This window comes from Diorhabda sublineata, chromosome 1, assembly GCF_026230105.1.
Source record: "Diorhabda sublineata isolate icDioSubl1.1 chromosome 1, icDioSubl1.1, whole genome shotgun sequence".
Classification (NCBI taxonomy): domain Eukaryota; kingdom Metazoa; phylum Arthropoda; class Insecta; order Coleoptera; family Chrysomelidae; genus Diorhabda; species Diorhabda sublineata.
Genome location: NC_079474.1, coordinates 39,256,022 through 39,279,916, shown reverse-complemented (window position 1 = coordinate 39,279,916; position 23,895 = coordinate 39,256,022). Strand labels below are relative to the sequence as shown.

General features: G+C 30.6%; 1 protein-coding gene across 5 annotated transcripts in view; it reads left to right on the top strand.

Moving 5' to 3' along the window:
* The window catches only part of LOC130448964 (class A basic helix-loop-helix protein 15-like), a 165,734-nt gene that overhangs the window by 115,725 nt on the left and 26,114 nt on the right, over window positions 1-23,895 (top strand). The window contains exon 1 of one of the 5 annotated variants that reach the window (XM_056789204.1): window positions 783-1,126. The exons of 3 other annotated variants lie outside the window; for them this stretch is intronic. The gene's annotated coding sequence lies outside the window, so the exon portion shown is untranslated. Of the gene's footprint in view, window positions 1-782; window positions 1,127-15,098; window positions 15,562-23,895 lie in introns of those variants that run through there. One more of the 5 variants, XM_056789982.1, reaches the window with a different exon arrangement.

Below are 23,895 nucleotides of genomic sequence, written 5' to 3'. Positions count from 1 at the left end.
GTCAGTCAAACTTGAGAAACAGTCAATTAATAACTTTGCCTTACTTGTATGAGTCCGTGGACACATTTGGTATGAAAGAAAACGTAAAGTCAGATAAATTTCCTCAAAGGTCTTATAGAGAGTTGAAGACAGATTTATGAAAATGTGACTGGAAACTACCGACATGTAACATACCAAAACCCTTCAGAGAATCATCTAAAGTACTCAGAGAAAGTCTGATCCAACTCGAAATCAATCAGCTGAAGTTGATCATCCGATTAATGTTCAATGGTTAATGTCCAAGATACATAGGAGAGAAGTTAACCACATATTGTTCAACTGTGATTTTTACCAGAGAATTTGAGAGGATATCCTAGAAAGGACAGAAAGGTTAATATAATCTGTAATCTATAATCTGTAATCTATAATCTATAATCTATAATCTATAATCTATAATCTGTAATTTAACCTTTAAATTGTCCTTACCATAGGGGCAGGGTACATTGGCTAAATTATAGAGTTAAATCAGAATCTAAATCCGACTTACAATTTTATTCATTTAAGTGAAATTTCAATATAAAATATTAATGTGGTAATAAATTCGGTTTAATTCATTCATTTTATCTGAAACCGAAATATTTTTGGAATTATCTTATCTGAATAGGCTTGTTGAGATTAACCTATGCGTTTTAAAAATAATTCACAAATTTCAGCGAATTGTAAACTGCCGCTTGCAACAATGGTATTTCTCCCTATTCACATTTCATTGAATATTCTATCTTACAATATCTAGATCTTTTTTTAATCCTATGTAGATAAAATTATTCTGGTACGAGTTCATGAGTGCAGGCAAATAATACGCTGTGTATCGTCAATAACAAATTTCGTGGTTACCGTGATTACTTGGTAATATTACATCAATGGGTTTTATATTTACACTAACACTATGTAGATAATAGTGTTGTTGAAACAGACAACTTATAAACAGTGATGAGTGGATGGACAGTACCGTTGAAATTAGGTAACCACGTAATTCCGTTCACATGAATACGAGAAATAATTTTTTTGTTATTATCCAACAGAGAAGTGCTCTCAGTTAATATATATATTTTTTATGGTGACCACAATTAATTTGAAATATAGTTGGGTGAGTTATTAATATAATCTAATCAGATGCATACATGGAAATTGTTGATCAAAAACGTCAGTACAAAATAGTATATTATTTCTATAAGTTTTATTGAAAGATATTTTTTCTACACAATACGTATGAATTGTAAAAAATTAAAAGAATTATTTTATTTTTATAAAATGTCAGCTATATTTGACAATTGAGTTGAATCAATAACTTGAAATAATTAAATATTGTTGTGGGATAATTATTTCACACATCAATTTCTATATATTTTATTTTAAGTTATGATAAATCACTATTTTAATTACTCACTATAATAATTATAGAAATATTGGTACTTAAAATTATTTACGAACCAAATCAAGGTAACTCTGTACAAAACTATTGACCGAAAGCTAACGCACCATTTTGATTAATGAATATTTTGAAATCAAGTAAATACCTAATTATTATAAATTTTGTTTTGAAAAAGACATGGAGAAATGAACTGTCTACTCCATGCTGAAAAGCGTACTCAACATAAATAATGGCTAACGGGTTGTTTCATTCGTCTATGGTAAAAATTATTTATTACTCTTAAATGAGACTCCACTATTATTTTTTGTAAGTGTAATTGATGGTTGTACTTAAGCATGAAAATAGCTTATTATAATTAAACTTTAGTGCAAAATCCGTGTGAGGTGGGGAATCGTTGATAATCAATTATCAAATAACTATAATCTATTATTCATCTTAATAAATATCATGGAAAAATTAACAGCTGAAGGGTCGCTGGGTTGCACGAACGCTTTGGGAACGGAAATTTTCGTGGAACAAAACAATTCCAGAATTTAGTACGAATTTTTGTTTGTTTTCATTAGCTGTCCGTATGTCTCGCTAAGTGTCACAATATGAATCTGCATTAATTGTTGTTCTAGACTGAATAAACCCATGGTCCCAAAAAACAGGCTCACGGCTCTTTATGATTCGTGTGAATTTTGTGGTTTTCGTTAGAAATTTGTATGCATCTATTCTTGGGATCCTTGCTACATTTCAGACATGTCATACATATATAGTTTAAATTTTCGGCACCATTCACGAACAACGCCATCACTCATAGAAGTGTCTCCATACACTCGACGCATTCTTCGATGAGTTTCCGCTTCACTGCTCTCTTCTGCCTACAAGAAATAAATAATAGCTAACAATTAACACTAGCCGAGATCCATATTTATGTAACTACAACTCAACTGGAAATAACTTATTGGAAGCTCCAATGACACAGCGTTTGAGCAGGGAATCTTTGTATTACCATTTTTCGGTGTTAGAATTTCCTTGTATTAAAGATTAATTCTGTTTCCTTTTCAGTTATGACTGCGTTCTGCGTTCCTAACGTTAAATACCGCATGCATATTCTATTCCATACTCAATATAATTTATCTACTTCGTATTAGATAGGTTAATTCAAGTTGTGCACTCTTATAGGAGTATATATTTTTGAGTTATATTTAATTTTCAAGCACATATGAAGATCTTTATATTCAGATAATTCAAAAAAAATTTTCAATACACTACTCGTACATATCTATCTCGGTTAATCTCATTTCATTCAATTCAGATTAGACGATTTTGATGAGAAAAGACAAGGTGTCTCTCCGAATTGAAATACTAAACATTTATCGATCACATGTTTTTCTCTACCATTGTCGTTTGCCTCTTGAAAAAACATATTCTGTAGTTATCTAAGTTGTTTCATTTATCGAAATTTGATGAAAATATCTTCAGTTCTTTGGAAATAATACTTTAATGACGTATTTTATTTCAAATTTATCATTTGTTGGACCTTGTATAGTTACTTTCCTATGATCTAAGTGAACTCTACACTAGGCTATGTAGTGAAATATTGTATGGAAATGACCCGTGATAGATATTCTAAGTTGACAAAATGTAATGGAATAGTAGCTCATGACTTTGGATCTTTCGAGAGGGACAGATCTTAAATCAATCTATTCCTAAGAGTACTCATTTCTTTAAACGGCGTATCCTTAGAAAATTCAGTGTTGTCTCCTCGGATACATTCAGTAGAGCTCAATATAACTGTTACAAAGTAAATTGATCTAATTACTAGCAATTTTTGAAAGAAAGTGCATATTCTCGAATCCGCCATCAATATTATGAAAAATATATATAAACTTATGCAGTCCGCTATAAAAACAAACGATATATTCTAGAAAGTTATCGCTTTTAAAAGTGTGAACCACCATGTCCCCGTAACATTATCTAAGGCAATTATTAACAAAAGTAGGCAAGTTTATACGTATTAGTAACAAATATTAGTAAAAATAGTGAAGTATATGTGCTTAATGCACGCTATTTAGCTAATAGATACTGATAAGTTTGGATTGTGAATGTATAATACGAGGTCTGGCTATTAAATAACGAGACTGCACGCCGAGAAGGCGCACTAGACGGGTGGAGTAGAAAACGAGTAATGCGTTGGGTATCTAGATATCTTGCCTATGCACGTCACTATTATAGTATTTGTGCAGTAGCGATTTGGAAAGAACGTGTTTTTTTCTCGTGTAGAAAACCATGTGTGACGAAAAACAGGAGCAACGTATCAATCTCAAATTTCTCGTTAAATTGAAAAAAACTCCGACTGAGTACTATAAATTGTTGCGAGAGGCCTATGGGGACAATTCTTTATCTCGTATGCGTGTCTTTGAGTAGTGTAAGCGCTTTAGTGAGGGCCGAGAGAGCACTGAAGATGACCAGCGTCCACGTCATGCTGTGACTGTTTCAACTCCGAAAACAGTGACCAAAATCAACCAAATTGTGAGTGCATCCTGATGATTGCTGAAGCTGTTAACTCCGATAAAGAAACGGTCAGAAAAATTGTACACGAGGAATTACACATGACAAAAGTCTGTGCGAAGTTGATGCCAAAAAATCTGTCTACTGACCAAAATCTCTTGCGTTAACGGGTCTGTTCAGATTTTTTTGATAGTTTAGAAATAGATCTGCTGTGAAAGGGACCCGATTTCAGCCAATGGAAGCGGTAAAGCAAAAAACTGCAGAGCTCCTGAAGGCGCTCACCAAAGAAGATTTTCAGCACTGCTTCGATCAATGGAAAAACGCATGGGAAGGAAGGAAGGGGAGTATATTGAAGGGGAGAATTCGATTGTAGAATATATTTTTATAATAAAACCCTTTTTAGTAATCAGTCTCGTTATTTAATAGCTAGACCTCGTATATCTGAAGAATGATAGGCTGCACATCCCCTGTTAATTCATAGAAAATTCATGAGAATTGGGGTGAACTTCCATATTGTACTTCAATCATTCACATAACCCTTTCAAAACTGTTTAACATTTACCTCCAACAAACGTTCCCATAGAGGTTTCTAATTTATATTTATTATTTTTATTAGTTTCAATGGGTTTGTTATAGAAACCATCATCAAAAATTAGTTAAATATCAAGATAACAATACTTTTTGAAATTATTTGTTATCTAGATTCGCACTTTATCTTTATGAGAGTGGTAATTTTGTCATATTTGACTATCAGAATTTTATATGAAATTTACTTGTCTACAAACTAACATCTTTCTTTGACCATGGAAATCACTTTGCCTCGTTGTCTTTGAATAGATCCACAATCTCGTAACACAATTTAGATTTGAAAAAAAAACATAGAATCCTGTACTCCTGCTTCAGAAAAAGGAAAAGAATTTCATAATAAGCAATAATAGCACACAAAGAAGGTTTCTCATTTCTATCGAAAATACAAGTTCTGCAATAAATTCGTATATTCTCGGGTCGTTATTAAATTTGAAGTTAGTTTTTAGTGAACAACAATCAAAACATTTTGGATTTTTTTAGTGCAAGCATGGAGCTCTTGTACAGCCTATTGACGGTACTGATTCGTTCGAGGAACTTTGGCTAGATGCTTCGGCAAACATCAATAACGACAATAACGAAACAGACTGGTAATTTTTATTTAGAATACGCAATTGAATTATATGCAATGGCATAGTTATTACCGGTAGTTTGGATAGAATAATTCATCTAGTTCTGTTTCTACTGCTAACGAAATTATTCAATTTAAAAAGCGACTTGACTAACGAATCAAGACAATAATATAAAAAAATTTAGTATTAATATAAAAAGGTTGATTCTGTAATTGAAACAATTCAAAACCAGCAGGAATTATTGTGAGTAAACAAGCAAATCATATGTTCACAGTTAATTTTTATTACTTACAATCGTGATCTTGTTATTATTACCTTTTTTGGTTTCGTCACTAAAATTTTCTGCTCGACTTGATTCGATCTACTAGGAGTGGCCAATTGGCATTGTGAATGAAATTCTTGTCCAAAATTAACTCATTTTTTCCGTTAAATTGCGGTAGTACCCTTGATGTCATACCTAATGAGAGCTTGTCATGTTTTTAAAAAGCTACTGTTAAAGTAAAAGGTCGTCGTATCAGTTTTTTTTAAATTTGTAGTGAGAATATCAGTCAACAAAAAATATGCTCAAATTAATTTAACAAGAATTTCAAATATGAATGACAATCAATTTCTAATATTTAGGTTCCAACTTTCACTCTAATTAAACTTCTTATTAGATAATTTTTTATTCGAGATAAACTCCTTGTAAAAAAACATACATAATTGTAGATTAAAAAACACAATTTCAAGAATCTGACTGAAACCCATTAAAACATTTCCTGTATATTCAATTAATAGTTGGGCAATAGTTTACCAAAAGTAATAGAAACACATCTCAGAATTATTGATGAACTTCAAGAAATTCGAATTCATCCAATTTTGACCATGTGCGACATGTTTTGAACATCAGTAGAATAATTTCTTTTGACCCAAAACTATAACGAGATGGAGCAGCAAGCAAGCAACTTACCACAGATTAGATCCACAATTTATGTCTTACTTATGTTAATTATGAGGAGAATTGTCTCTTGTTACAAAAAAATTTATCAAATAAAAAAAATGATCAATGATCTGTAGTTGTGAGGGTGTAGCTGTGTAGCACCAGATGAAAAAGACTTATAAATGAGACCCAAGCTGAAGACAACGTTAAAGAGCCAAGTATTTGGTTTATGTAGTTAAACATTCCCAGCGAACGCTATCTTGCACCAACTTCACTTCCAACTACGAACCACTGGTCAGTAGTAGGAATCATATATTTTGATATATTTGACACACTTCTTATTTTATCGAAATGAAATCTATTATCTGCGCTATAGCTGCGCTCTTTGACGTTGTCTTGAGTTCAGTTGTTCAACTCGAACACAAGTTTGTTATACCACTCTGATGAGACTTAATAACGTCGAGACTACTCAATGGTTATAACCCTTTCTTTGCAATTGCCAGCCATTTTGATGTTGATAACGACAAAAATGTCTCATTTGGGTAACGGCAGACTATATTTTATAATTTTTAGGGGTGAAAAGTAGGAATCATATATTTTGATATATGATACACCTTTGAATTCATAAAAATGATTGTTGAATATTTTTTTTCTCGTACATCGTTCAATTACTTATTCGGAGTTTACAGTTTTTTTTCCTTGGAATATACTCTGACATTATGCACTCATTCGAAAAAAAAACAATTGTTTCTGGGTTATAGCCCTACACTTTACATTATTGGTACACGCTTTTTATTCATAGGTCAAATGTATCGAAGCTTATTTGTTAAATTACTTAATAGTGAACTTTAGTCTAAGATCTTCACTAAGCTCTCGAATATTCAATCCCTTATTTAAACAAACAAGTTTGTCCCCTTTTTGCATATCTTCGACCGATCCTCCTCTTTTATTGAGTAATTTCCACATTGAATCTATCTTACTACTTGTGCACATTAACACCAGAAAAAGTTTCTTGGGCCCTTTTTTTCAACAAAAATACTTTTGCGTTGTTCAGAATCCATGTTAAGATACTTTTTGTCACACGTTGTGGTAGGTAATAACTAAAGAAATATCAATTCTAGTAGAAAAAATTGTATTGATTAATCTTTACTCTTTATGCATTGTTTTGTCACCTAGTTTAATTTTTTTTTCGGATACATATATATTTCGGACAAATATTTATTTGAGGTTTATCTTTGACAGATGGTTAGCCTTTTTTGAGACATTGACTCGTTTTTTAAAAAGTAAATATTCGCTATTTTATAGAAAGAAAACTAGAAAGATCAGATCCGTGTTATTATTACAAACTCAAATAGGTATTAAAGATCCAATTTGCTTAGGAGATAAAAAATGTTAAATAATTGGATTACTTTCCTTTTGATGAGAAATTTCACTTATATCTGTAGAAGTTTGATCAGATATTGAATTCTATTATTCTCAGTCCAATTGATACAAACAATTTATCTTTGAAACTGATTTTGTTCAATAGAATTATTAAAAAAATTTTATCGGCTTCCCTTTTCAAAGTACTTAAATGAACCCAAATGTTCATTTTGCTTTGTTTAATATGAGATTCCATAACTTTTGAACATCGTTGTGATTGAGAAAACTATTATCCGACCCTACAATGGAAGTTAATTTAGTTAATATGTCTTATCTTTGTTTGAACAACCTTCTTCCCATCTTAATTTGTTGCCTTGGAACCAAATCACACTCCAAATTTCAAGTTAACGTCCGAATGGTCTATGCAAAGTTCATATGACTTTGGAAGCAGGTTTTAATCAACTGAATGATTATTAAAAGCATTATTTATTTACCGATAAGAGCACGATAACTGTATTAAATATTCAAATCAAGTTATAATTCTAATTTTATGATCCATTTGTCAAGCTCCTAAATAATTATTTGTTATGTATAATAATAGTAAGATTAATTGAGATAATAATAATACTTAAGATAAAAACTTCATTCAGGATGATCTTTATATTTGAGATAATCGGGACAATAGGGTGAATCAATATTATCAAGATAAATCAGGATGAAGATAAGAAAAATAATTAGATAAGTAAAGAAATAGACTATTTCAGTCAATTATAAATTATATATATGAGAAAAATACTACAAAATTGTCTAGTATTAAAATAGCGGGTTCAATCAGGAGAAATTATTATTTTCGGCCAGCAACCTTTCTGAATACATTTATTGTATAGTATGAATAAAAGCTTAATTAAACTCGCTAAAAGGATGATGAGAACAATACATATAAAGGTTTTGTTCATTATACTGTATAGTATATATCAAGACAAGTGAAATTTGCAATTATCGCATGAACATTAATATAACGAATGCTATTAAAACACGAGCAAAAAATACGATATGATATGAGATAGCGTTTTAACAGCAATTAAGTTTTATAAAAACCCATTTAAACACTTTTAAAGAAACTGAATATAAAATATATTTATATATAATACATATTATATTACAGGGATTTACAAAATATGTGACCAAAATCATTCATTGGCTAAAAACATTGAAAATTTCTTACAAATGCGCCGAAGCTACAAAATATTCTGAATAATAGACGATGAGAATAACGAAGTTATACTGATACACAGATGAGGCCATTGTCAAATCCATATGACCTTTATGAAGTACCAACTTTTAAGAGACTATGTATAAAATTTCATGATATTTCGATTAGTCAGAAAAAAGTGACAGTCATTTAAGTGAAGATACTTTTATAACAATGGATTTGTATTAATTTATCATTGCTTCTTGATGACAAAAATACTGTACAAGCTAAGAAATGGCTTCAAAAATGATATCCGGACTCTGCTCCATCGGGAAGATCCATTTGTTTTCAGTTTGCTAAATTTAGACGTGGTCGTACATACATGGATTATGGGGAACGTTCTAGTCGTCCAATTGAGGTGGTTATTCCAGAAAACGTCAAAAACAGTCCACAAATTGGTAATATCTAATCACAAATTGAAATTGCGTGAGATATCTGAGGCTGTAAAAATACCAGAAGGCAGTGTATTTACAATTATGTATGATTATTTGACCAGGAGAAAGCTTTTTCAAATTGGGTAACCGCTTTCACTCACAGTCGACCAAAAACATTCAGAGCAGTGTTTGGCCATGTTTACATGTAATAAATCAGATTTCTTACGTGTATATGTGACAATGTATGAAACATGGATCCATAACTTCCCTCCGGAATAAAAATGATCATCATCTGAGTGGACTGCAGCCGGTGAACCACGTCTGTTGCTTCAAAAGGCACAACAGTCAGCTGAGAAGGTTATGGCTTCAGTATTGAGGGATGTGCATAATTGTTGATCAAGTATCTCTAAAAAAGAGAAAAAATCGATAGCGAATACTACATAGAGTTATTGAATCGTTTGAATGCAAAAATTGAGGAAAAACGGCCTCATATGTCGAAGAAAAAAACACTATTTCACCAAGACAATGTACCGATTCACAAATCGATGGCAACGATGGTTAAATTGAACCATTTGCTTCCTCATCCACCTTATTGTTCAAACCTGGCCTCCAGTGATTACTGGCTATTCACTGATTTCAAAAAAAAATTCTAACCGGTAAGAAATTCAGCTTAAATGAAAAAGCAATTGTTCAAATTGAAGTCTATTTTGGGACAAAAGAAGGAGATTGATGAATAAACGACTGTCGGCAAAAAATCAGTCAGTCAGTCAGATGGTCACACGGCGTATTGAGTAATACGTTATATGTACAGAAATTTAGAGGAAATACTTTTTTATAATAATTATCCGAAAAAATGGTATAATATGAACATTGATTAAGTTGAAATGATCGATAAGTAGTTGTAAGAAAAAATAATAAGAGAGTGATTGTAATTATTAAAAATTAAAGAGTAAATGAATAGTTAGTTATACCATAAAGTATGGGCGTTTCAACTTTTATCCCACTATTCCCGAACTGACTGTATTTATACATCAAACGCTCATACTTTATGGTAAAGTTACTATGTTCATGTTGAAATCAAATTTATTTCTGTCTCTAATGAGATTAGATCTACTAACTATAGAATTGTAAGCCGCATTCACGAACCATTGAATTATCGAATGTAATTTAGATTTGATTTGATTTCACTTGTCTGAGGGCTCATATAAATGATTAATTTTACAAAATAATTTACAAAATAAAATCACAAAGTACCTGAAAGCAGACTAATTCAATTAAGAATACTATTATAGAATAACAGATATACAAAATAGAATATTCTATTTCAAGTGAAATTGGATTTTTCTACCAATTTTTATTGTATCATATATTACCACCAAAGATGAGGAAGTACACAGCATTTCAAGTCAATAAGTTCATTGAAAGTTTGAGGAAATTTCATCAAACCAAATAAACTAACAGAGTAAGTTGAATTAAATGTGGTGATAATTTAAGGTCAATTTATCTTAATACAAATTACATTTCAAATAATCACGAAATTATATTCTTTTCGAATAATTTTTATTCTGCAATTCTTGAAAGGCTATATGTTACATCTACTGCTGCGTAGTAGTACTGAATTTCATAGAAGTTTCTACAATAATATGTTCAATTAATCAATAACCATCGATTTGTAATGTCAAATTTTGCCGCTCTCAATGTGCCTAATATTTTGCGCATTGCAATTGTTCCATATATCTTGTTTAAAAAAACCAATAGTAAATTTTTGTCATTTGTTGTCAAACAACTCATTAGTTTTTGTATTTGATAATTTCGATGGATTCGACAAAGAACGAAAAAACCACTTTTCTAACTTATGTCACATTGCATCATATCTTCTTCGTAGAACATGGCGCTTTTATCGAAATCGGAGTTCACAATTTGGAGAGGGATTTAATTCGTTGACCCATTAAACTCTGTATCTGTCCAGAACAATGTTACATCGTTTCGTTCATAATCTCTAATTCAAATTGAAAACAAAGACATCCAGAAATACTAGTTTTGCTCTTTTAAGTATGTAGTGATGATTTTTCTCGGCATAATTATTCAATAAACTCTTAACGATACTGAAATATACACAAGTAATTTTATGTGCTAACTTTGTGATGCTGTTTACATTGAAACAAAGCCAAATACCAAAAAAGAGAATTCTTATACACAATTTGATTAAAACTTTAAATTCCATATTATAACTTTCAATGTAACTGAGAATAAAAAACTTTGAGTATGAAAAACAAATTTTTCTCCGATACTCATGTGGTAGGTAATCTATTGATTGATAATATTCCAATGTCAAACTATATTTTGACAAGTACTGATGTTATGTTATGTTATGTTATGCTATTAATAATTGGAAGAGACCTATATCAAGACCATCTTTCAAATATACTTGAAGACTATCAAGGTTCAGTGATGAAATACATCATCATGGATATTTGTCCTGATTTCTATAGCAGTTTTTAGTACATATCAAGCAATCATTAAAATTGCGATAGATTTCTTCGTTCACCAATTCTAAGTACACCAATGGAAATATTTTTTTACCAATTTTTGCAACACACCTATTCGTTTCAATCGATGTACTATTATAGTCAAGATTATTTTCATCCTAAGTATCAGATAATGATTAAATATATTTACAACAATATAAGTGTCTTGAATTTCCATTTTAACTAATAAAAACATTTGATGAGTAGTTCTCAAGTAGTAATTAAATAAAAATTGTCACATAAACAATTCTGAATGTTGATTAAAAGAAGAAACGTTAATTATAATTCCATTCTTGAGAACTGAGACGAGTTACCACTGATTTTATCGTCTGATATTTGTTCCACTGTTAGTATTTACTTTCTAAGTGAAAGATATATTCAACTAGAACAAAATTATGTATAACTTTCACAATATGAGACCAGGACCTGCTGCAACAGACTTACGTAACATCGACTTTTCATTTTGTACAGCAAAATATGCCTTGCTTACTTCCCTCTGTGTTAGGCAGTGGCCGCGCAGATATATTAAATAAATCTTTCGAATAGTTCCGTACTTTCATAAATATTAAATAATAATTGGTTTCCAATTTTTTACACATAGTAATGTAAGAAATGTTAAGTAATCGATAAATTTTTTCAATTTCTTATTTCTTAGACCTTTTGATAAATTAATGCATCTAAATGTTCTTGATTTTAGGTTTCTTTTGTTTTAAAATTGGTTTTTTTTATAATTTTGACGTTTCGACTTTTCTTTAAGTCTTTATCAAAATATGATATTGACACTGACAATTTGCTCACCAATACTAGAACTGTAGCGAGTGGTTAATTACTCTAGGGTCTAAGGATCTTAAAAAAATTAAATTTAATAACTTACTCTGCTGATGAATACATAAAAATGTTTCCATCAATAAATATTTCATTGAAATTTGGAATCTCTTGAATCATAGATAACATTGCCAAAGTAGTTTACCTATTTTCGTCCAATATACTTTTAAAAAGTTTGTATTCGTTTTAAATGTCTAACGCCCGAATTTGTCCAAATAATGAACAAAGAAGACACTAAATACTATTACTGACATCCGCACAACCAATCTGGTTTAGAGATAGACTCGTACGGCCAACAATTTCAATTATTATTTTTTTCTTTTGAAGACTAAGAAGAAAAATGTATTTTCTTTAGATATTACGCACCAATGTTGTCATTTTAGTAAAATTCATGGTTTATTATTGATTTCACAAGCTATAAGTGCACTGATTTCGTGTGCACACGGACCATTATAAACTTCGTACGACGCTCTAGATTGTGGCGGTTGAGATGGTTCTCTCAAGCCACCGAATGTTGCTGGTTTTCAATCGATGACGTCCAAAATCGGTTGTTGTGCGATAAAACATCGATTCTGTGCGTAAACTTATACTGCAAGATCGTCATGTTACATAGCGTGAGATTGAGGCATACTTGAGCATTAGTTCAATCGCATACGTTCCATAGTGCATGAACATTTGGCTGCCAAAAATATCTGTTCGTGTTGGATACCGCATAATTTGACAATCGCTCAAAAAAGATCGTCTCGATTGACGCAATGAACCCGAAACTAGACAACAATCTACTGTATAAGACTATCCAGATGAGCCAAATCCAACAAAAATCGGGCACAGAGCACTTCAAATCATATGATCGCCTGTTTTATCTGGACATATCGCCACCGTATCATTATAGCAGAGTAGAATGGTCAATTTTGAATAGTATACCAGCATTTGTTTGCCAGAAAATTAGGAAAATCAATCGCAGAAGACGAATCATTCTCCACCATGACAATGGAGCTCTCACACATCAGTTCAAACAAAAACGTTTCCAAACAGTCAAAACATCGAATTTAAAGGTGATTCGCCGTATAGTCCTTGTTTGGCACCCAATGCTTCGACCATTGGTTTAAACCCACGCAAAAGTGTATTAATTTTAATGGAGAGTATGTTGAGAGCCATGTCCAATTATATATATTTGTTTTTATTTTTCTATCTCAAAACTTAAGAAGGAACCCTCGTATAGTCACAAATCTTGAAAGATGAGACATTAACCGAGGCGTTACATGTTACCTCAATGTTATACCGCTTTTACAAAAATTATTCAGTGGTAATAGAATTTCAGATGGTAATTAGAGAAAATTCGAGCCATAAATTATGTTATATCTTATTTAACCTCCCACTAATCAATCATAATCAGTACATAACGAAAAATGTTTATCTAGAAATAAAATATAAATTGTTGTGTAAATAATTGCATTGATATCTTTATCTTTTAATTCTTTCTTATTGATTAAAACTCTTTTTGAATGCATCGTTAGTAATTAAAATGTAACTATGAGTAAATATCTCATACAAACTGTCGAAATTTCACCATAAATTGATTTCATAAAATAAATCGGCTGCCACTGTTTACTTTGCTGGTTGATTGAGAGCAAGGAGAAAGCTTGTGGTTTCGTCGATTTTTTGCGGTTTTTTACTTATTGAAAAACAATATCACGATCTGATATATGTAACTCTATAACTACCATTATACGGAACGGATATAGTTTAACGGTTCATTTTCTTGGTAACGATTATATTGGAACCAAATGCAAATAATGTTACGTAATTGTGATTCCAATGATGCCATGTTGTTAATTGTAATTGCAAGAATAGACAAGTAAAGATGTTTTTTAAATATTAATGCACATAGATATTTATAAGAAATAACACAACCTTGACTTTTTTATTACCTAGACATTATCTGGAACCACGGAAATACTTTTTTAAACTCAGTGTAATTTATTTCATTCAAACAGAGTGGTTCTTAAATTACGCTTTACTATTTGTCCTTTCAGTTTAAAGCTTTATAATAACTTTTTTTGTGAAAAATATTACGGGGTAATATCAATTTTGACAGACTAATATAACTGACTCTTTTTTTTACATACTTAATTCCGTATCGATTTAAATTCTTAGATAGACCTAAGTATAAAATCTTGAGTAGCTTTGTCAACTGATTTCAGATTTTTTTACGTTTTTCAATTCTGTGAAAGATCCACAGCAACCTCTTTCATGACTACTCGATAAATGGAAAAATTATTTACTCTAGTTAATTCAGCAATTCTTATTATGATTGCACTATCAGATTGATGAATATTTTTCTTTTTTAAACATTCGAATATATTTAAAATGACTTGCTATATTTGTATATCCAAATCTTTATTATTAAATTCATACCTGTCTTTGCTCTCACTACACTGTGTAATTTCATTATCTTCATTCGCCCATGGCCTATTGGTAAAGAAATTTGTGAATTAAATAAATCTCACCAAGCGACGCCAATGTCAGGCAGGAATATTTCGAAGAAATTGTGTACATATCGGCCAATACAAATATATTTATGTTTACGATTCGATGTTTTCATTAATAAACAGTTGAGATGATAAGTCCCCGTGGACTGACGGTTTGTTAGATGTTTACCGAATTTAATACGGGGAGTAAACATTATTTTTCATTTATAAATATTGTCTTCTGCAATTGATATTGGAAAAACTATAACAATAGTTATATAACAATTTTAAACTTCTAATAAACAAAGCTTTTTTCAAAATTCCCATTGTTTCCATTGTTTCAAATGAATTGAAGTATGTTTGTAAATTTTTGTTTGAAACTCATAATTTTTTGTTTTCTATATAATATGAAAATCGGATACAATGTTCAAAAAATATGTTACGTGGAAACAAAACTTATGCTCTACGTTAGAATTTCTAACCATCTTGTGAATAATACTTTGATTGGCTTGAAAATAAAGTTTGAACTAAATTTATCACTAATTTTAGATAACTATATTTTTATTCTTGTCATAATTCATTTTATTTATAAAACTCTTGAATAAATCTTCGGTACTAGTGGTCAGGACATATTGCATGCAGTCTACTGCATATAAATTGATTCCACTTTCACTAATTATGAAAATATCTGTTACTTTTTCAGTCAGACAGCACGTTCCATTCTGCTTATATAGACACGTCTCGTTAAACAACAATTAAACTCAAGGTACGAACTTTGTAAAAACGTAAAACACTAAATAAACGAACTTGGTGTTTAAAAAACTCTTTTGATAATAGACCAGAACTGGAATTTCAAATTTTCATAAACAGAATGCGAAACCGTTAATAATTTATTGAGTTTATTCTTTCGAATAATAAATAATAATACTTAATCAAGTAACAAATTTAATATTTGGCCAAAGAAAGGCCTAAACAACATCCAGTATTAATGAAAAAAATTCTTGGCATATTTCTTCTACTCAATATTCCAACCAAAATGGAAATGGTTTTAACATTTAAAAAAAATAAGTACATGATAATCGTGATTTTAGCTTCAATTGGTATTTATAATACAAAGTGGATAGTTGCTTAAATTTGTTCATGTCTAAATGAAAAGATGATAAAATTTCAATAGCTCAGCAAGTTTGACAGGAGGCGTAGAGTGGATTTACGCGACGATGTTTAGTCTTTAAATAAGTAGCAGAATAGTTGTTGTAAGGTATGAAATCAAAAAGACCGTACATGAAGAACGACACCATTTCAAGACCATCATCTTATACCAATGGTTTGCAAGGTATGGGAAGCTAGTTTCTCTCATTTCTAAGCACCGAGTTGATCGAGTGACTAGGTGAAAAAACGGCTGAGCTGGAACCGGGATCATTATCAATAATGATGAATTGAGATTGTATTTCGGCATGTATTATGGCCGTAGAAAGATGAAAAAGTGATAGAATGAAAAACAAGATTCGTTAGATATATTTTGAGTGGAAGGAAGAAATTGTTTATACTGAAGAGGATTCATCGGAATTGGCCCTAATACAAAAGATGCTCCACTGCAAAGTTGATGTTGTGATGATTTTTTTGTGATTGCATTGCTTCAGGGTGAAAAAAGAAATTGACCCAACCGGGTTTGAAGAAAGAAGAAAAAAGGAAAGCTCCAGTCCAAAAAACGGTTCTCTACAGATTTTGGGGTTATTTTTGTTATTTTTTTAGTTTATTTTTGGTTTTGCGGACCAATGATTTGCAAAGTATGGGAAGCTAGTTACCGCCCATAGTTTGTCTTACCTCTCATTTTTAGGCACAGAAGTGATCGACTGACTGAAGAAATAAGCTGAACTAGGACCGGGATCATTATCAATAATGATAAATTGAGATTGTAATTCGGCAATTATTATGGCCGTACAAAGATTAAAAGGTGGTAGAATGAAAAACAAGATCCTCATTTTTCTAAGTACACTATCCGAATTATATGTTGGTGACGTGGTGATGTGTTGGTGATGGAATAGAATACAGTTGGAACAAGAGAAGAGTTCCAAATATTTAGGCCCGTCACACAGAGCGATAAAAATCAAGAAACAGATGTGAATAAAAACATCTTCTCGACAACTAAAATTTATATGAAATAACAAAAAACGCCAAAATGCTCGTGTCTAAATAAATATTTCGACTTATTTCATCAATGGTAGTGAAAGCTGGGTACTTGAAAACTGAAAAAGTCAAGCAGCAGAAATGAAGTACCTATCACCAAAAAATATTGAATAAGAAACGAAACAAATAGAAGACTTGAAGTCATTAGAATAATTGGAGAAAGAGAGAGCTCCGTTGGATATATTTTAAGTGGAATGAGGAAATTAGAAATAGTGTAGAGTTGGGGTTGTGGTGATTTGTTTGTGATTTTACTGCTTCAGGCTAAAAAAAGAATATGAACAACCCAACCGGGTTCGAAGAAAGAAGAAAGAAAAGAAAGAAAACCGTTCTTTTCAGGTTTGGAGATATGTTGTGATTTTTTTCTATATTTTTTTATTGTATTTTTTTATTTCTTTTTGTTATTTTTTTGTTCATTATTCAATAGAAAAGCATGTAATTAGAATATTTGAAAAACAATAGCTTACATGGTTTCGTAACCTGTATAAAGACAACAAACCGTCAAAACGGATTTGGCAAGTAAAAGAATGACCAATTTGTATTGTATCAAGTGGTGAAAATACTCTGTCTCATATTCGGACGCTGTTCAGTCCACTTTTCAATAAAGATAATGTACATTTTCATTTAGTTCGCTTATTTTTATGACAATCAGGTTGATTTGTTGGATTGTCCCTAGATCATCCACATTCATTCCACTTTCCACGGACGCTAGCTTAACTTTCATTTAAGGTACGAGGTTCTTGTCATTACGTACCTCAAGAGAAAATCTCTTATCTCATGAATCACAGGATTTTTCTCAAATTTTGATTCAAAACATTTTTTAGCAGCAGAGAAAATAATATTTAGATAGATCGTTTTACTTCTATACCGTCTCTGAAGTATAATATGAAAAAAATCAGTGAATCAGGTGAGTTATTGAATGAGCAAAAATTATTTAGTTCAATATGAAACTGGATTGAATAACCACATAAATATTGGTCCCAAAATTATTGTATATTCAATGCATTGATTACTATTTATAGCTATTATATTTTATATCATAAAAGTATTAACCTTTTCTCCGGTTATGCAATACTCTTAGTACTATGAATAATCATCGAACGGTTTAGATAGGTACTTTTTTCATATCGATTCTGAAGCCGAGCATTCACTTATAAATAATAAAGAAAGTTGCCTCATTGTGTTCGACATTCTGATTTCGACATCGTGAAAAAAATCAAATGAATTGTCTGTTGTTTTCCTATGTAAGCCACCATAGCTGTTGAATATTTATTGGAAATTATCAGATAAGAAATTCATTTTTTTCTAAAGAAAATATTTTCTGCATAAAAGATGAGATGAGAATGTAAATATCTGAATACATAAACGACTGTACCTATTTCTCTACTCAGAGACGTGTTGAATATAGCCTGAGAGCTACGCACATAAAAGGCTTTCTAGATTGAGATGTACAAAAGATGCTCAATTAATACTTACTCATTTCTAAACGCAACTTTCTCTCTACAAAATCAGTGGCGCTGAAAGATGCTGACCAGGTAAAGGTGATTTTTCTTTACAAGGGGGAAGACGCCGTATATTTGTAAGCAACATATTTTCTGGAACGCAGCTAACAATTTCATCTTCGTTATTTTCCAGCGCCCCTTATTTTGCATACTATTTTTTACAAAGATTATGTAATTATGTTGTATAATACGTATATATGTATAAATAATACTTATAAATAAGTATTATTCAATTAATAATTATCGTCAATAAGAACAATAAAGTAATCTTCAACAAATTATTCATTGTATGTACAAGTACTTCCTGACATAGTTTTTAGATATCTACTGTCCATCAGACTCTGAAGATGATAGCTTGGTTATTGAAACGCGCGTTAAACAATATAATTGTCAGTTTTGATGTATTGGTAGCAGTTAACAGTGTATTAAGTACGAATGTCACGAACGACTTCAGCTTGTCTCTACAATTGTGGAGCTGATTTTGTTTCGATGGTTGTTGAGCTCTGAAACATTTGAATGTTTCTTTCATTCGAGTGAACAACGTAAAGATGTGAAATTTTATTTTATAATCGTTAAAAATCCCACGGAAACTATTTCAATATAGAAAACAATTTAAAAGGATGACGTTATGGAAAAAAATAAAGGGTACGAGTAGTTTGCATAATTTAAAAATGGCTACATGATGTCAAACCTTGTTATGGAAGCCCATAATTGTTGATAATTGACGAAATTGCTCAGCCATCTCTGTTCAACAATTTTTAATCAAAAATGGCATGGCTACGCTGCTTCAAGCACCTTACTCTTCTTACTTTGCATCATGTGGATATTACTTATTTCCTCGCTTAATAAGAGGCATGAAAAGATATTTTGAGGTCCTTTCCAATATTCTAGAAAACAATATATTCCAACTAAAATTTTAAACCGCTGATTTGACCCTCTTGTGGGGGTCAGTGCTCAAATTTTACTCGACGTATTTACAATTCACTACTTCTGTAGTACAAAATTCCCATCGTCTCCAAAGTGTAAACGTTTCATCTACGTTTTGGCCTTCCTGATAATCTTTTCTCATTGCTTAATTGAAAGGACTGTGAAATTGTTATTGAAAATATCCTACGATCAAAATAAAATACCAAAAACCTGATCCATAACTCAATTATTCATATCGATTTTTATGTAATTAACTTACGCTGAACTTTTACATATTCCTCATAAATTTTTATTACCTATCGTGAGCAAATCTGATGACTTGTTCGTTGATTTATAATTAACATCTAGAAAAAACTTTTTACTACGTTCTTGTTCAGATTAGATCTTTTTTACAAAAGTTTTTTATAAAGCTACATCATCGATCAAAATGGATAATGAAAGGAGATTTATTTTACACTCTTTTGTATTCCGGATAGCACTTAATAACATTCCTATATGTAGTATGTCAAGTCATAAGATGGTGTCAATTCATTATGATTGAATGTATCATTTTTGTGAGATACGAATACAATTTGTTTACAGAGAAGTTGTTATTTCATCCATGTGAATTTCGGCAACCTAAATTATTTTTCGATGTCTCCTCCCATGATGATTACAAATTTGTCCAAGTAGTTTGTAATCTATGACAATAATTCTGCATTTATCACGTTTATCACTTGTAGCTAGCCACAAGAAATTTCCTATTATTTACATTATTTCTCTGTAAGGTAAACCACTTATTTGTATTTTATATACACTCCTATTCAAACTTACCAAAGTACTTGATTCGATCCACTGAATATACCAATTAAACAATTTTAACGTCAGATTTCTAAGATTTGGAATTCTCCGTATCTTGAAATAAGTATACAGAAGCAGAACTAATTATATTTCGTATAATAAGTTCGCTAATGAAGAACGGGTTCTTGATCTCGAGCTCGTTAATGTTTTACAAATTGTTTGAATTCTGCATACATTTTTCGAATGGTTCTTTTAGATCATAATAATAGGAACAATTGAAAATCTGCTAATGTATGTAACGAAGCATTTTACCATCAATGTTCTTAGTAAAAAAGAGTATCTAGTTTATGTATAAATTAGTACCTTAAAAGTAAAAATCCATATCAAAGGGTAAGGGTACTATACAACATTAATCAGAGTTACCAAGCGTCCACGGAGCAGAAACGAAGCGACCATGGTGCAAGTAAATATCTATATGCGGAACAATCCTAGGTGGTCTACGCGCAAGTGCTCAGATCCTTTGGCGATACTCACAACAAACAACTTTGTGTTAAATATTTAAGTTGAACTTAAAACTACGTCATTAGTATAAGAATTGGATGGAAATGTTATAATTTGAAACAAAATCTCCGTCAATCCATTATTTGAGCATTTTGGCACCTTCAATAACATTTTCTATTGGGACGAAATACATATAAACGGTATAATTGACCCGTATTGTTTTGAAAATACATACGGCAATTAGATAGGGACAGGTTCGAGAAATTAAGGCGGTCACTTGAACAATATTATTTTTAAAAAGTGATTTTTCATTTTATATTTCAATGTCTGCTTAAATACATTCTTTTGTTCATAGCGAATTCAAAAATACAAAATGACACTCTGGATAAAAATGTTTTGTTCTTGATTGGTACAATTAAATTTGATTGCACCTAAAAGGAGCAATTAGCAATTCAATGCATTCATAGTCAAAATGTCTCTTACATCATTGCTAGATTTCTCATTTTCATATATATAAATATTTTCCAAAAAGTATAATGCCTGTATTCAATTTTATTTCCATGATTCATGAACTTTTACTAGCTCATGCTTTGATCATGCATTTAGTGATGACTTCTTAAACTTTTTTTTAATATTGAGATGTCTGTCCAAATTAAACAACATCATAATTATTAGAAAAAACCTCCTATATACATTTGTTTTTATTTCGTGTTCTAGATTTTAGTCGACAGGAATTTTGATAGCTACTGTGTGAGCCCTTAAGATATCGCAAGGATAGGTGTTTGGATTTAGTTTTGTTTGATAATTGCTTATAATATTTGTTATCCTTATTTTTATATAATTATTCTATTATTATAAAATTATTTCAGTGAATATGAAATTGATTATGAATGATTCATGAAGGACATAATACATTATCAAAATATTTCATCCAAAAAAAACAAAATATGAGAATGCTTGTGAGATAATTGTAATAACGTTCACATAGAACAGACATCTTATGGTATAGGGAATAGATTAGGAGTCATAAAAATCGTATAAAAATAACAGCGCATTAATAAACAAATAAATAGCAAAATAACATTTAATTATATAAATTCATGAAACCGTGAAACAGAGTCAAATATAGAATTCTTTTTATATTCATAAAAAATGACCTAACCAATTTGAAAAAGTTGAGAACTTTTCTTATGTCACTGTGAATGATTTGACTTGATTATTGCTTTTGACATTCATATACTAGGGAATCTATTAATTCATATATTTGAGTTATCAATCTCATGTGATATTTTGTAAAGACTGGAATAAAGTTGGTGACGTCAAAAACACGTTATTTATAAAAATAGATCATGAATTTAAATAAATTCATATTGTCATTGAATACATTATCTTATACATTCCCTATACTTATATATTACTATCTAGTTAAAATAGATACAATTTTTGTATATAAATGTCCACAGAGTGTAGATCAATAAACGTATATATTGATTCCTTGACTCCACCACATTCAAAAACAGTGATAATGGTTTGCGGTACTTCCTGATATTGATTATTGTGGGTTTTTACTTTGAATTTAATAATAATAAACGTGACCTTCAGCTCTAAATAATTTTGGTATTTTCGCTTATTGAACAATGATTACATTGTTGGCAATGTGAATTTACTTTGAAGTGATTTTTGATGCATAAAATTTCTATTTGGCGCAGATTTGGAATTAAAAAGTATGAATCTTTTTGGGAGCTTTTAACAGATTACTCAACTTATTAAAAGATTTTGAAAATATCATGAAATTAACTGAAAGAGCAACTGCAAGACGAAAAGAAGCCGAAAGTAAATGAAACCGATATACAGGGTATTCCTTAATTCAAGCGAAAACATTTAAGAGGTTATTGCTCGAATGAAATTAAGATGGGTCTTTCCTATAACAAAATTTTCTCAACCAACTGCTTTCCGAGATATCAACATTAAAAGATTGTGACTGGAATTGATTTTTATTTATTTTCTAAAATTTCTAAATTTCTACAATTCTAAAAGGACTAACCACGAGTATTTTTTCAATATTTCTGTTACATTATAGAAGGGTGAATTTAGCATCATTTATTTTATTTCGTATCAAAACTTTTTTTGAGATGAAGTTTTATTATAAAAAATTATAATTTAAGATCCTCGTTTTATTTGAAAATATTTTTTATTCTCTAGTATTTTACCCAAAATCAATAGCAGCAGAGATAAAAAATAAACACCATAATTTTTAATTTTTTTACTAAATTGAGTGGAAAACAGTAAAGATGTAAAATATAATACGATCTATTAAATGCTGGAACTAACAACCTCTATCCAACATATTTTTAAGGGTATCTATCATTAACAACCTCTATCCAACATATTTTTAAGGGTATCTATCATAAATTTTCACAGAAATCACCAATGGGCAGACGAGAACCCCCATGATATTATAGAATATCATTTTTAAAATGTTTTTTTAATAAACGTATGGATTGGTATTGTATAGAATTTCTTACACCAGTTTTCTCTAAACCTATATTTGATATCCACGATTTGAAGAATTGTATTCAAAAAGCGTGTGACACCATCAGAAATACACCTCAAATCTTTGAAGGTGTACGGCAATCCATGACACGTAGACTACGTTCATGAATTTTGGCTAGAGGTGGTTATTTCCAGCATTTATTATGAATTATTTTTATATTTTACTTTTTTCACTCAATTCAATGTTTAAATTATAGTATTTATTTTTTGCCTTTTTTGGTTTTGGGACAAAAAATTAAGAATTAAAAATATTTTTGAATAACATAAGTATTTTAAGTTATAATTTTATTTCATAAAGCTTTATCGTAAACAAAAATTTTGATATGTGGTAAAATAAGGGCTGTTAATTTACCCCCCCTCCTCCCCGTGTTATTTTACAGGAATATCGAAAAAATAACCACGATTTTTTTCACTACTTTTAGTCACTACCTTTCAAGGGTGATATCTCGGAAAGGGGTGGGCTGAGGAATTTTTGGTAGAGGCAAGATCCATCTCAATTTTATACGAGCAATCAACTCCCGAATTTTGTCGCATGAATTTAAAAACACTGTATCAAAAAGTAGCCAATCAAAACTATGCTGCATAAATGCGGTTCATAGGCAAATTAGAAACTGGAATAAGGTATAATTGAAGCAGCAACAACACATGAACAA